This window comes from Marmota marmota, unplaced genomic scaffold (genome assembly GCF_001458135.2).
Source record: "Marmota marmota marmota unplaced genomic scaffold, marMar, whole genome shotgun sequence".
NCBI classification, from domain to species: Eukaryota; Metazoa; Chordata; class Mammalia; order Rodentia; family Sciuridae; genus Marmota; species Marmota marmota.
The window spans coordinates 13,991,740-14,008,541 of NW_026000068.1; the positions used below are offsets into that span (position 1 = coordinate 13,991,740).

At 37.0% G+C, this 16,802-nt stretch overlaps 1 protein-coding gene across 3 annotated transcripts in view; it reads right to left on the reverse strand.

Moving 5' to 3' along the window:
* Positions 1–16,802, reverse strand: part of Ghr (growth hormone receptor) — a 246,760-nt gene that overhangs the window by 212,583 nt on the left and 17,375 nt on the right. The window lies entirely within an intron of this gene.

Genomic DNA, 16,802 nt, shown 5'->3' on the forward strand with positions numbered 1-16,802 from the left:
CCCACCCACACACACACATACAAACTCCCAGGCAGTGGGTCTGTTCAAGTTTAGTGGTTCCTAGATGCTCAACACAGTCTGCCATCCATATCTGCATGTTTCATGTCCTCACATTCAACCAATCAGATTGAAAATATGTGAAAAAACCTACATCTTATTGATCATTTATAGACAATTATTTTCCTGTCATTCCCTAAACTATATAACAACTGTTTGTCTAGAATTTATATGGTTTTAGGTATTTTAAGTAATCTAATTTAAAGTACAGGGGAGCATTTACATAGGTTATATGCAAATATTATGCCATTTTATGAGAAAACTGAGAATCAATGGATTTTGGTATCTGCTGGGGGTCCTAGAAACAATCCCCACATTGGTACAGAGTAATGGGTCTAATGCAATGAATTTTTTTTAAAAGTATTACCACTAGCTCATAGAAGCTATAAACAAACTCCTCAACAAAGTAGTGTGGGGCTGGGGGTGTGACTTTGTGATAGAATGCTTGCCTAGCACATGCAGAGCCCTGGGTTTGATCCCCAGCACTACAAAAACAAAACAAAATAGGGGAAAAAAAAGTGGTGTGATAGAAACAGAGAAAAGCAGGTTGGAAGGAAAGTAGTCACAGAAGCAGCTCCACTGTTTCACTCCAAATTTAGATTCAAAGTAAAGTCAGAAGCCAGTGGTGCACACCTGAAATCCCAGCAGCTCGGGAAGCTGAAGCTAGAGGATCAAGAGTTCAAAGCCAGCCTCAGCCACAGCAAGGCTGTTGCAACTCAATGAGACTCTATCTCTAAATAAAATGCAAAATAGGGCTGGGGATGTAGCTCAGTGGCCGAATGACATTGAGTTCAATGCCTGGTACCCTCTCCCTACCCCCAGCCCCACCGTAAAAAAAAAAAAAAAAGTAAAGTCAGAATTACTTCAGCTAAACAAGAAATATGTGAGCATTGCATTGGGCCAGACAGAGCCCTGAGGAGGACATTTCTGTCCTGTAGTGGGCCATACAGAAGACAAAATGTTGGTCCATGGGTAGGGCCTGTGAAAAAGTAGGTCTGAAGTTCAGAATTCTGTACTGATAAATTAAATTTGTGGTGACTAACGCTTACATCAGAAAGACACTGATGGCCTTTTTTTTTTTTTTTTTTTTTTGATGGCCTTTTGAATTATCGAAAGTCAAATTCCATTTTACTGAAGAAGCAACACGACACAGCAACAGAACATTCACATTTAACTTACATCATAGGTGGAATGATTCCCTCAAGATTCTGAAGGAAATCTGTTGGAAATACAAACATGAATTTGTATTCTCACCTTTTGTGAGTTAAAATATTCTTCTGGTGTGTTGGATGAAGGGAAGGAAGAAAGGGGAGTTAACAATTGCAAGACAGGGTTTTAAATAAATAATGAATATATATGGATATAAATGTTTACATACACTCACACACACACACACTCCTCCCTACCTCACATCCATTAAGAGTTGAGACTGTTGTTATTGTAACAACCTAAATCTTGAGATGCTTTTCTGAAAGACAGTGTAAGCATTTGTTCCCATTGAATAAGTGTCACTGGGAACTTTCCAAAAAGAAACTCTTACCTTGTAAAAGTCATTTCATTAGAAATAGAGCCCAGGTAAAGTCAGAACTTGAGAACTGAAACATAGCCCTGCCTCTGTTCTGGTTTTCCAACAGCTGCATTTCCCAGCTGTCCACATGGAACTGTTGTCACCCATAATTAAATCTAGGGATGTCTGGTGCTGGCCTCGAGGTGGAGGAGTCTGCTCTCCTCTCACACTACTATGGGTCTGCTGGTCTGGCCAGTCCTGTCATGGAGAATCAAGGTTTCTGGATGGAGGCAAAGGAGGCAGGAGCAACAGCAAGGGGAGAACAGCCCTCATCCGTCATCATGAGACCGTTTCTATCATCTCTTCCATTGTTGGCTGAGGCAGATAGTGGACTGGTCTATCAAAGTGGAATCTACTAGAAGTAAAAGGCTCCAGGTCTGCTTCTCCTTATCTGAAAGGTGGGAATTATTACATCTTCTATCTCAAGAGTTTGCTATGAAAACTCCTATGTATGCAGCCTGTCCTACCATATTTCTTCCTCTATCAATTGTGTTCAGACCATACAAATATAAGAAATCATTTTCCTCTTTCCTCTTTTCCTGTCAGGCCATCAGAGGCTTCCTGGATCTGCCCTTTTCAGAGAAGACTGAGGGAGTGCAGTTTGTGATCAGTAAGTAATAAAACAGACAATATGTCTGGTCTCATGTTCCCAAACTCTCTCTCTTTCCCAGAACAAGTTTTCTTTCTACAATAACCTTGTCTGAAACTACCTCTTAATTTGTCATGAAGTCATAATTAAATATAACTCCATTTTATGGATGTTAAAAATTAATTTTGAAATTTGCCTTGCCTAACATTTATAGACATATTTGAGAAGAGTCTGTTCTTCAAAATCATTATATTCAGCATAAGAAAAACAACTCCTTCCATTCAAATTTACTGTTCTGGGCTTCTCAACTTGACAGCAGCCTCTGGGTCCATCTGTTCTGCTCTTTATCTTGATCCGGATGCTTGGTGCTCATCAGGATATTCATTGCCTTCAGCATATCTAGCTTGGGTTACAAGGAACAGACTCTGGGTCACATGGTACCAGGAATTCCAGGACTTTTCACAGATGGATTGTTCTCTAATTGATGAGGAAAAAAAAAAAAAAACTTATTCCTCAAAAGAGAACCTCTTGTCGTTTCACTTTTTTCCTGAAATAATATATTCCAGTGCATTTTTTTCAATCAGCTTAATTCACTCATTGGTTGCTATGGTCTGACTACTTCTAATGTGGAAAGGTCTGATTCTCTGATTGGTAATAGAAGAGACAAAAGACAGTCACAGTGACAGACATTAGTGAGTACATCCTCCCTAATGTGGCTGCCCATGTATGTGTCTCACACAGCCATTCGTAATTTAGATTGTCAGCCCTGCCAAGGACTCTTGGATGGCCTGGTTCAATGCTCCTTGACCACTTCATATACTCCCTGTGCAATGCCTAGATAATATGGCTGAGACCTCCTACTTCTTCACTTCTTCCTGTCCATCTACACACTCTTGCAGAACAGATTCATGACTCTATTACTTTTCCTTTGCTTCATGCTTGCCCTTTCTCTTTTCTCTTGATTAGTTCCGTGATGTTTCCAGACTACCTTCCTTCGTCATCTGCCACCTTTCAGAGATTTCATTCACACTGTGCTTTTCCTGTGGATGTTTCTGATGACATGGCCCCACTGCCAGTGCTCTAAAACTTGAAAAGTAAAAGTAAACAAGCTGATCACTCTATGTGGCAGATAAAGCAAAACCACACTTTTGTTTGGTTTTTTTGTTTGGTTTAATTTTCGAGTCAGTAAGTAAGTTTTCTTTGACCACTACATCCCTGGCACTGAGAGCTAGACCCACACACCATAGATGCTTAACAAAGAGGTCCTCATGCAGATGTCTGAGGAGCTATCAGGACCATCATCAACAGGTAGTAGACAGGAAAAGAAAGTAAATTAGAAGCTAGAAGACACATTATCTGGTACAAGTTGTGTATCTCTTACGCTATATAAATGCTGGGGACAAGAAGTGTTTCAGATTTTAGAATATTTGCATATACAAAATGAGATAACTTGGAGATCAGACCCAAGTTAAACACATAATTCATTTACACTTCATCTACACCTTATAAACACAGCCTGAAAATAATATTATACAATATTTTTGGTGCCCTTGCATTTTGACTGCAGCCTATCACATGAGGTCACATGTGAAATTTCCCACTTGTGACATCATGTCAGTATTCAATAAGTTTTGAATTTTGAAGCATTTCAATAATTGGATTGCCGATATTAGATAAGCTTATACTGAATCAAGTCATGTGGTTATGAGCACAGTTTTGTTTGGTAAAATCAGATAGGTAGCACTAAATTATTTCTGATGTACTGTTTTTAAAAGTCTATGATAATAAAACTTAGAAATCACAGCTAAAAGCTGAAAGGTTCTGGAGAGGTTTGTGATTTAGCTATTTACCTCTCTCCTTGGATTCATGTAGCCAAGAAAGATGATCTTTTATCTCATTTGGTAATTTTTCAGAAAAACTTTTGACTCTTTTACTGTTTGTTACCTATATAAAAATTTTAGTAAAAAAAAAAAAAATCCCAGATTTAACCTAAAACTTATTTCTATGTTTATATTTCAGTTAATCAGTTTAGAACTTAAATATATAATTGTAAAATTCTACAATCCTCATAGTCTTTGGATATAATTTTATTTCTAATGCAAGTATTAAAAGATATGGCCAACAAGGCATGAAAAAACATTTCCCTGATGCCAAATCATTAAATAAATCATTATGCTTATCTCCTCTGCTTCTCTTAATATACATTTGTCGCAGGACTTGATTAGTTTTCTACTAAGAAATATCTGTCCATTACATTATGTCTCATTCACCAGCCTCCCAGTTTATCTTAGTGATTTTTAATGGAAGAGTAAATGAAACATTATTACATAAATGCTTAGAGAGATGACAATATTCTTATTCAAATTAAATAAAGAAAAGGTTAAATAAATATTATAATATTTCAGGAATTACAGTGTGAATCTTAAAATCATAAATCTTTCCCCTTACTTTTTATAACTTATTCTTGAAATATTTTCAGTATAATATTCAAGTTATCATTAATTATTTTCTGGCATTTTTTTTCACTTTGTTTTTCAAAAATTTAAGTTAGATGATATGCTAATTCCCATTTAGGTCTTAATTTAAATAACATTCATTTTTAACACACCATAGTGTTCCATTTCAGTAATACATTTTAATATATCTCCCAATATCAAACACTGTAATGGGAAGTGCTAATGTTTCAACCTTCTTTCATAATTTTTGCATTTAAGGGCCTCCCTATATATCCATACATGAACACACACATACACTCACACTCACACACATACATTTTGGTATCAAATATCTGAAATATAGCACTCAGTCTCATAACCATAATAAACCAAAGGACTAAAACTGTTTTCAGTAATGAGGAGTGGCTATAACCTTATACAAGACCAATATTTGGGGAAACTCATTATCTATTTGAAAACAGACCTATTGTGGGGAAAAAGAAATAGTTTGTTTACATATTATGCCAAGTAATTCATATCTATATCTGATTTAAGAAAATTATTAAAATCTAAAGATCTTTTTCCCCTTGCATCTTCTTTTGGGTAGAAAAGTAAACAAATAAAAACAAGTGACTGACTTCATGATTCCCATAACCATGCTGAAAGAAATTCACAGAAAGTCTGAGTTAAGAAACGCAAAATCAATCTAATGGCCAAGATCAAGCTATGGCCTATAGCAGATGGACAAGAAAAAAACAATTCAAATTAGCCGTACACTGTAATGCTCAGTTTTTGTTGTTAAACTGTATTTCGGTTAGAAATGTGGACATTAGATTTGATGCTCATTTTTAAGACCTTGTGTGCCAAATCTGACCCCCAACAGTTTCATGAGAATCTGCTTATTAGGAAGCAGCATTGGACCCCAGGGTACCATGTCTCTGACAGGACAGGAAACCCATGCGCTAGAGGAAGCACATGTGAATCCTCCTGGTAATCTGTGACTTGAAGAAGCTCTCCCAGAGGGAAAATCCTGAAGAAGGTAATGCTCATTCTCTGTGCTTTTCCACGCTGAGTTCTTAACTAGTTCTCACATTTCTCTTGCTAACAGCTGGCTTCCCTCAGTTAGATGCTCAGGCCTCATTCCCTCTGGATAAATCATCCTGCATCTCTTTTCCTCTGTGCATATCCTCTTCCATAAATACCGAGAGACCTCTGGTGCTGGAAATAGAGTCAGGAGCCGAAACACAGGTGGCCCCACCCTTGTGATACTGACAGACCACCGGGAGTTAAGACAAACATTAATCAAATAAATTGTATGGATAAACACAGACTTTCCTCGGTGGGAACTGCCTCAAAGGACATATTCATGGTGCTGAAAACACAGATAGGGGGAACATGACCTCAGCACAGGTGCTCAGGGAAGCTCCCCAAGGAAAGACAAGTCATGATGGGAGCAGGTCACAGTGTTAAGCAAATGGTGAGTTCTGAGTTCTGAAAAATGATGAACATGGTCACAGTCAAAAAGGATGATTGTAATATGAAGCTGGAAAAAGACAGACAGATGCTGGACCTTGTAACTATTTGGGATACATGGTGAGAATTTATTCTGAGAGCACTGGGGAACAAGTAAAAAACTGCAGAGAATAAATGGAAGAATGAAGTCTGAGTTTAGAAAAAGGCCAATCTGGTTGAAGGTGGTGAACAGATGTGGGAAGGGGAGGTTGCCAAGAACACCCTTGCCTCCTTCCCTCCCTCCTTTCCAGGGATGGCTTTGTCCTCCTTGGTCAGAATCCACCCTTCTCTCCTTAGGAGTGCTCTTAGGATCACCTGTCATTTCCTTTTTCATTCTTATTTGTTATACATGATGGCAGAATGCAGTTCATTTCATATTACACATATAGAGCTCAATTTTTCAAGACACTGGTTATAAACAAAGTCTTTTCACACCATCTGTGTCTTATACGTGTACTTAGGGTAATGATGTCTAACTCATTCCACTATCTTTCCTACCCCCTCCTTTCCCTTCCCTCCCCTTTGCCCTATCTAAAGTTCCTCCATTCTTCCAATGCTACCTCCCCCCACAATCGCCATTATGTGTCTACATCCTCATATCAAAGAAAACATCTGGCCTTTGATTTTTTGGGATTGGCTTGCTTCACTTAGCATTATATTCTCCAGTTTCATCCATTTACCTGCAAATGCCATGATTCTATTTTCTTTTATTGCTGAGTAATGTTCCATTGTGTATATATACACATCTGTCATTTCTTTTAACTTATTGGTAAAGAAAAATCCATCCTAGAAATGGAACCATATCCCAGATATTAAGAGACGCAAGGAGCCTTTAGCCTCGAAATGCAATTAATGATAGGTCACTGGGCAGCTGAGGATCCTAAGATCTATTTGGGAAATTGGAGTCTTTTTGTGCCTCTCAAATCATGATACTAGATAAGCTCCTAAAAGGCCGTTTGAAGAAAACACACCACAACCTTATTTATGCCAGTTGAGAATCCGTAATATAGCCTTTGTTATTAAATAGTGGGTTTATTCCAGATTTTCTATTAATCTACCAACTATTAACTAATAGAAAATAGTTTTTATGGCATTAGGGTTGTTGATCAATGGTATTTGCAGATTTAATACCCTTAGATTAAAACGCTATTTTAGTGTACAAAATTATTGCAATGCTATCCCAATGGTAGGTGACCCCTTGCAGAGAGCAATAAGCACTCCTGAAACCACACCATTTGCATAATTCAGATCCATTTCAAACTTCCTGGAAAACAAAACTAACTTTAAGCTCCATGTAGGTCAACACTATAATAAGCAAGTTACATATGCAATTTCATGTAAAATTTACAACAAAAACATTTTGCAAGTTGAAAAAAGAAATAATGAGTTTATATGGTGAGTAGAGGTAGAATCAGGATTTGAAATTCTAAATAACTTACGTATCCACAAATTCAAATAACCTGCTTACATAGTATATTAGTCTGCTTGGGCGGCCATAACAAAATACTGCACACTGGATGAATTAAACAACAGAAATTCATTTCACACAGCTCTAGAGCCTGGCAAGTCCAAGATCAAGGTGCCAGCCAGTTCAATTCCTGGAGAGGGCTCTCCTCTAGGTTTGCTGAAGGCTGTGTCCTCATCTGACAGAAAGAGAGACAGCTTTGGGGTTCCTTCCTCTTATAAAAGCACAAACCCTATAGGATTAGAACCCAACTTTTATGACCTCATTTAACCCTTTTCACTCCACATGCCCTTATCACAAATAAGTCACCTTGAAGGTGAAAGTTTCAACAAAAAGTAATGCAAAAACACTAATATTCAGATTATACCATGTGGCTAGAGAATGCTGAAAGCCAAGACTTGAACCATGGTCTCAAAAGCAAAAGCCGAAGCTGGGTTCATTTCTCTTGCTGTCCCTGTCATATATTCATTGTGTGTGTGTGTGTGTGTGTGTGTGTGTGTGTATGTGTGCATGTACACATATATAGTGTTTTGAACTTCAAAATCCAAAACATCATCATTAGTGGGTTAAGACAATGGAACTTATATTACCAAATCTCTAGCCCAACTAGCAAACAGAAAGAAATAATCACTCATCATATTGTGATACCATTATACTCATTAATCTTTCATTTATGCTTTGTCTTAATATATGAATCTCATGGAAAATTTTCACAATTATATTATAAATTTCCATTCTGTGTTTTACTCCAGATAGCAAAGTTTAGTAAAAGTCAATAACTGAAACACAGGTAATAACAGACATTTAGCCTTTGAAACTGAAGTATGAACAAAGAAAAAGTTCATTGTTTTGCTAGATATAGTCAAAAGACAATTTGTGTCAGAAGACAGTGGTGGGACTTGTATAGGTTCTTGAGTTTAGCATCATTTTCTTTAAAATTTTAGACATTACTGAATAAACTATAAAACCTTCTCTTTTAAGCAGAGATTTCCATTAACTGAATTTGAACAAATAGGAGCTAAACCTTGTACTAATAGTAACCCTTAAAAGTCTTAAAAAATTATTCTGAAGGCAACATAAAACCTCAAAATAAATTTTAAAAATACAGAAGTATTTTTATGTTTAAAAATACTAAAATATACACTATGTACTATAGATATATTAAACACTATTATTTAAAACAAATCCATCTAAATTTCTTTTTTATAAATCTTTAAGTGGAGATTATAGATGTCAGAGGATTTGTCCTTCACTATCTTTAAGAGTTAAGGCTTGCTCTCTAAAAAGTTTAAAAATACTGGTTTTATATATAAGTGCCAAACTGAAATCTCTATGAGAAAGCTGTTTTAAAATAAAGATTTATTTTGTACCACAATATTAATGGCAAATAAGTTTCTTGGGCAGCTAAAGTATTTAGTGGAGAAGATTACATTCCTTGGCCTTTCTGTTATTATAGTCATTGCTGAATTTGTCACGTGTATTGTATTTAGCATTTGTTATGCTAAGTATACACCACACCCACACGTATTTATGTGCTTGCTTACATGCATATAAAAACTTACACAGGGACTAGGACCTGAGAAGAAAAACCCTCTTTTCGGGTTTTTACTTTTAAAGGCAGATGTTTTGCCATAAGAATCGATAGATAGTTATCACCAAAAGGATAGCCACATGTAAAACAATGAATGAGGCTCAATTAATAGTTTAAACTACTTAGCAGACAGGAGATATTATCCCCCCACCCATGTCCCTCCTATACCCAACAAATCTTTTACTGACAAGTTATAAGCTATACAAGAAGAAAGTTACTTGGTGTGCCAACTTACCGAAGAGGTCACACATAAGCACACACATAAGCAACCTTTCAGCAATGAAAAGGGGCAATGCCTTCATAAGAAAATTAATCCATCATTTTACCCACTGCACTTAAAAGAGCTTTGAGGAAGTTAGTTTGAGACAACATCATCATTACCCTAGGTACATATATGATTGCACAAATGGTGCATCTCTACACTGTGTACAACCAGAAAATTGAAATGTCGCGCTCCATTTGTGTACGATGAATTGAAATGCATTCTGCTGTTATGTACAACTAAGTAGAAAATAATAATAATAATAATAAAATAATAATAATAATAATAATAATAAGAAGAAGAAGAAGAAGAAGAAGAAGACTTCACTGGGAACAAGTGAGAGAATGAAATTAACTTTCACCTACATTTCAGAAAGGAAAAAAATCTCATTGTTCAAACAATCTAATAAACTTCAATGGGATTGAAACTTTTCAATAGAAAAAAAGTTCACTGTGTAGTTGTCTCTAAGTAAAAGAATGTCCATCTTATATTTTGCATCACAATGAATACATCAGTACTTAAGATGCACTTAGCATCTCCTAGGGTTGATGAAATAAGTTTTCATTCATTATCACACTTAATCCTGAAAATACTTCTGTGGGCTTGAGAATACACATATATTAAAATTTCCATTTTTCCAACAAGAAAACTGAAGCAGAGAGGCCCAGGATCAAGTGGCTAGCAAGTAGTTGGTTCGGATTACTAATGCTATTTTATTTTATTTTATCTTATTTTTATTAATGAGGTTGGGAGAAGGGGGAGAACAAGCTTAGATAAAGTCAAGATTTCTAATGTTATATGGAATTCAGTAATTCACCATGTGTAGACAATACCTGAAAACAATAACAACATTCAGTAACTAACTGGAGAGACTAAGAAAAAACAATATAACAAGAGTGTGCTTTGTCTTTGTCAAAATCTGTACACACTTGAATTTACCAGAAAACAGCTGACAGAGGTCTAGTTATATAGGTTAATGGATCATACTTGTCCTAGCTTTGAAGCATGGGAAATCAAATAACTGCTTAGAAACTTTGTGATCCTCGCCCATAAAATAGGAATAATTATATCTAGCTCATAGGATAGTGGTAAGGATTAAATCAGATATTTATGTAAGTCACCTTATATAAATATAACACTGCTGGCACATAAAAAGTTCAATAAATAGTATTTTATTATCAGCATTATATGTAATACATCCTAATGTTGATAGTAATTTTTAATAGAGCAAGGCATAAAGGATTATTCAATTTGAGTAAGAGGTTCAACACAATTTAAGAGCACATCTTCAACCTATAAAAAATAAAATCCTATGAATTAAAATATACCCAATTCAGTCCTATGCCAGACAGCTGCCAATAAACCACCCACATCACTCCTGCCCGCCCACGTACTTGCTCTCAAGGCACACACAGCAAGAAACCACAAGGATGAAAGCCAGAGGGAAGCTGAAGGAGGGCAAGAACCTGATAGTTTTCCTGCAGCAAATCAAGCAACAAGTGAGCAAAACCTCTAATAATCGCATCTTTCTCCCCAGGGAAAGGTAATCACATCCCAATTAATGATCTAGTTCTGAAACAGGAAAGAATAAAAAGTGCATGTGTGGGGAAGCCTCATTAAAAAATCCTCAAAAAAAAAATTAAATCATCTTCCGCCGCCTCCTCTTAACCCCAAGCAGGTGTCCTTTATACAGTAGTCCACTACTAATGAGCTGGCGCTCCCCTGCCACTGGACCCTGGGATTTTTCCACCTTCAAAGATTAATTTCCCTTTGATTTCATCTAACAACTAACTCAAAGATATAGTTTATTTACCATCACTTTCTTCTGACTTTGAAGGCAAGCAATCCAAATAATTTGGGACTTGACCATTTAGTTTAGTTTCAGAACTGACAATGCCTCAAGGGTCAGGCAGGTAACAGCAATGAAAGAAGCAGGACAGGCAGAGATTGGCTTACTTCAGAGTTTACTCTTATCTCTCAGAAATAATAAGTCCAACTGTTGCCTAATCTTTCATCCAAGAGAAGTTGGAAAATATGTTTACATATTTATATATTATGTATATGTTTATATATGTATACGTACATATATTATATGCATGTCCACAGTGAAATTTTAAAATATTTAAGCACCTTACCTAGACACAGAGAAAACTTTCCTACAGATATCTAACTGGAAGTTCTGATCTTGTCCAGTGGTTTTTTAATCCTGCCCTTAAAAGAGAGTGAAGGGGGGTGGGGTGGAGAATCAATTGGAAGCTTTAAATGTGGATGCTAATACACAATAAGGGAGGGGCAGGATAAAAGTTCATTGAATTAGACAAAGAGGAATAAAGGGAAGGGAAGGGGAATGGGAATAGAAAAGACAGCATAAACGGACATAAGTTTCCTTTGTTAATATATGAATATATAACCAGTGAAACTCCACATCATGGACAACTACAAAAATGGGACCCAAATTAGAATAAGTTATACTTCTTGTATATTCAATATGTCAAAATACACTCTACTTTCATGTATATCTAACAAGAACAAATTTAAAAAATTACCTCTGCCTACTTCTTCCCCCAGTGGAAATTCTAATTTAATTGGTCAAGGGTAAAATGGTTCCAACATACAGCCAGTGTTGATGGCCACCGATCTGGTCTAATTCTTTTACTTATTGATGCTATGGATAAGGAAACCATAGCCCAGAAATTAAGGCAACCTACTAGCTAGTAGATGCAAAAGAACACAGATCCAAGTTTCTGACTTCTGTTAGCAAAACTCTAATATCAATTCTACTCCTTTACCAGTAACCTGGAGTTTGGTCTTAGATATTCAGAGATTGTAAAATATGTATAAGAAATAAACTGGCAGAAGTGCCATTTCTTTATGCTGGAATCCTTTTTTCTAAATCTAGAGACTATCATGCACCCTTTACATGGATGGTAAACTCTATGAAGGCAAAGGGCTTCCCTCACATGTACATTCCCACACCTCAGTAAATACTTAGCTAATGAATGACCTCAGGAATTTTTCTAAGTTACATTTCTATCTAAATTGGGAAAAAAGTTCCATGAAAGCTCAAAAAAAAAAAATAATAACCTCATACAGAGAAAGGTCAGTGAATAAATCTAATTCAGAGGAAATAAAAGACAAGGTCTTCACTGTCTAAGGGGAAGGATCACTTGGATCACTGTTGGGATAGAGAACCATAAATAGCAAGTGAAGAAGTAACAAAGCTTCTGCTCACAAGAACCCATCTCAATAGGCTTGAAACTTCCTTTCTCTTACAACAACACACAAAGGAAAAGACAATCCTTTTCATGTTGATATCATTACTGCCACTAACTTGGTGTATTTATTTTCTTGGGAGCTGAACCCTTGCCAATATCAACAGCTGAAGCTTAAATATCCTGGTTTCTTGACTGAATGTGACAGGGAACTGCTACATTCATTTGTCTGTCTGTGCTTTTGAGTATTCCTCTTCACACACCATAGGGATGACTGTCGTCAAGTATGGACTACAGCATTTTAAGTGTTCTATTTACATCACCGAAGATTTGGCAATAAATATCAGGCCTCCTTTCATCCTCTGAAGAATTTGGCAGGATTCTACTCATTGTGTAAGAGTAAGACAAGTTATTACTCATTTGGTTTACTACAAAACAAAACAAAAAAACCAAAAATCCCTCTGCCCTACCTATCAGTACAATTCAAGTGTCTACTTCATAGTTTGTAGTATAAGCTATCTTCCTAAAAGAGCAAATCTGATCATGTTGCTTAATTATGCAAGATATTCTGGTGACAGCCATGTATTGATCCTCAGAAAAACTCCAAGATCCTTGATTCATCATATGAACCTTTTCTACATTTCCAGCCTCATTTCCTTTTTCCTGCCTTCAAATATCCTCTAGTCCAGTCACTTCAAATCACCTACCATTTCCTTAACATATTAACTTCTTTTACATCTCCATGCTTGTGGGCTATTTCTTTTAAGAATGTCCTTTTCCTTTTTCTCTGACTGATGGCTCCCTACAGAACTTTGAAGAATCAGTTCGAATCTAAATTTTCAGGAAATTGTCCATCATTCTTGTGGGTGTAGTGAGTCTTGGCTGCATCCATCTCTCCCACCTTCCTTTGTGTTCCATTAAGAGTGCTGTTGGACACCCAAAGCCCATTCATCCGTTCTTTATTGCATCCCTAGGGCCTAACTCACAGAAGGACTCACCATGGAACACAGGTTTGCTCAGTTCAAATAATGGCTGCTGCTGCCCCACCTGCATAAATAAGAGGATGAAGATAGTTTTCCTGGGCAGTTCTGCATCCCATGGCAACTGTGGCTTCTATCCACAGTGAGCCTGCTAGTATTTGCAGCTGTTTTGCTTATCAATGTTTGGGTTCAACGGCCCTATTATGAGTCTCTCTTGTCAGGTTACCAGGATAGGGATTCTATGAGGCTTCTAAATGTAAAGGGCTAGTACCAAGAGTAGTATCTCCAAAGTACACTGAGCTTAAGTCAGGCTTTCCTTATTCAGCATAGTGCATAACATATACATAAGTGTTGACTAAAGTGAGGTACATTTTTCCAATCAGAAACACTTGTGAAGGCAACCTCTTATGATATTTATGAGCTGTGATTTAAATCAAGAGAAATCAATAATGTTTTCACAAAATTTATCACCAGCCTCTGAAGGCAACGGAAAATCACTGCCATGCCAAGTTTGTAAATTAAAAAATAAACAAAACTGAACAATTATTACTGGCCTTTCTCTTTTCCTTTCAGAAAAAAAAATATATGTGTGTGTGTGTGTGTGTGTGTGTATGTAATATAAATATATAATGTAAACACATGTGATATAAATAAATATATATTACTAGAGGTGTGTGTGTGTGTGTGTGTGTATGGTTCTGGAGATCAAACTCAGGGCCTCATTCATGCTGAACATCTGCTCAACTACTGGGCTATGTTCTGAGTCCCTCCACTAAACTTGAACTTGATGGTGGCACAGTTCCATCAATGAATCTATGTGACTCATGAATGATTCATTTTTATATATGCTAGACTTTAAAAGAAACCATAGTTCCCTCATAATGTACATTAGCAATAAAGTTGCCTTTTGAAACTTGTATCATCAAACCTCATCAAATCAATTCCCTCTTCAGTCTGAAAGCATCCAAAACACTGAATCTAATACAAAATAAATCCATCAACTGCTAATTACTAAATGTCCACTGTGGGCCCACTGTGTATTACATGGCTAAGTACTGCAGAGAATATGCAAAAATTTTAACATATGCCTCTTTAATGAAATTAAACACTCATAATGAAGTTTTGCATATAAGGCCCCATCTCAGCAAATGCTTACAGAGGGCTCACTCTTTGTAGTGAAGTTGCAGGCGAGGAGGTAGACTTAGATCCTGAATTAGGCTACAGGCAATGAGACCACACTCACAAGAAACTTACATGAGAAGAAGAGTGAGAGTCTTAATAAAAGGCCCAGTGAAACGCTATAGGAAAGGAAGGAAGGAACCTGTAGCTGAGAAGAGAACAGAGGAGGGGGGAGAATTAGAACAGACAGCGAGGAGTTTGACATGTTGGCATTTGAGTTCCACCTAATAAGATAAGTAGATGAGAGAATGCAAAAATGAGAAAGAGAGAGAAAATCTACTTTGGAATGAACAAAGTTGTTTGCAGAAACAAACAGAATATTTTGAGAGCAAAGGAGTTCAGTTTGAGGCTCAACAGAAAATACAGATGGAAAGATAAGTTGAGCTAATCTCATAGCACTGTTAATACCAGGCTTAGGAATCTGAAAATCAATTCATAGGCAACAAGATGATTTTCAAGGGAGTAGTAAAAGTGGCAACCACTTAAGATTAATTTGGCAATGGTGAGATGAAATTAAAAGGAAATAACAAAGGCTAATCAGGCCATTTCTTTTATACCAACCCAGGTGGATGAGCTCGAAACAGAATGCTATTGGTTAAGTCTAGTTAAGTCTGGTTAATGTTCATAGCTGCTGTCACTTGGAAACTGTTTTAATTGCTTGTGGCTTCCTGCTGCACAAAGCACATAATTATGAGGTCTCTTGTCTCTGGCACTGGGTATTCTGCACCACTTCTATGTGCATAGAGTGTTGCTAAGTGTTATTGGATAGCATAGCACCTCATATATATTAAGTATTCAACAAATGATGAATTGGATTATTTTTGTTGATGTTAAATCCAGAGAAGATAGTGTTATAACCTTCCTTAGTGTGATGGTTAATTTTTAGTGTCCCTGTGGCTAGACCATGGTGCTCAGGTATGTAATTAAACATTACTCTGGGTGTTTTGGATGAAATCAGGCTCACTTTCTGAACTCTGGTGTGTTTTCAGCTCTCAAAATAAACTGTCCTTAGTTCACATTGTTTTCAGTTCTAGAAATTATGGGTGTCTTCCTGGATCCTATTCCCTCTGTCCAGAATGCTATCCTTCTCCTCATTTCTACTCCTTTTGATCTCAAATATCCCTTCTTTGAAAGCCTTTCCTGACCCCCAATCCCCAGCCTGCATCAGATTTACCTATACATTTATTTCACATTACTCACAACAGCTGTAATCATTCTTAGTCAATGACTTTCTCCATCCTAGACCATACAGCCTAGTAGAGCAGAAGCATTGCCATATACCAACACACCATCCACTGCTCTGCTGGGCGAGGTGTAAAGGCTGATGAATATCTGTTAGACCATTGAGGATGTTTGTGAGTTAATGCACAAATGAAATGATGAATGACAGTTACAGCAAGGGTGGGTCTTTATCCTCAGTCTATCAACATTTATCTTTATCTTTCTCTACAGCACAAACCTATGAATCAAAAATCAAACATATACTACTATCAAGTGCTGGGAGCCATTAGCCAAGTAGGTATGACAATTTCCTTGCCAGCGTACCCCATGTTGCTGACATTTTGCAGTGACATTGAATGTAGTTGACCTTGCTCAAGGACCAGGGCAGATTAGGGTGTTCCCGGTTTAACATAATCGGGTTTAGGGCGTTCCCAGTTTAGGTTCCAGGTTTAAGGTTTAAGATTATTCCTGCTGGGAATAGGGCGTATCCTGCTGCCTGAGTTCCCCTTGAGTTCTCACGGGATTCAGACAGTATATTTTGGGAGACAGAAGCCCAGTGAAGGTGAATTTGGGAGAGAACGTGGATTTGGGCAGAGAACGTGGATTTCCCCAGAACGTGTTTGTATACGGCTGGTGTGAGTTCGGGAATAAAGAGTTGCTGTTTGAATCTACAAGCTGTGTGGTGGCTCGTGATTTTGTGCCCAGCCAGACTGCGGCAATCAAGTCCAATTC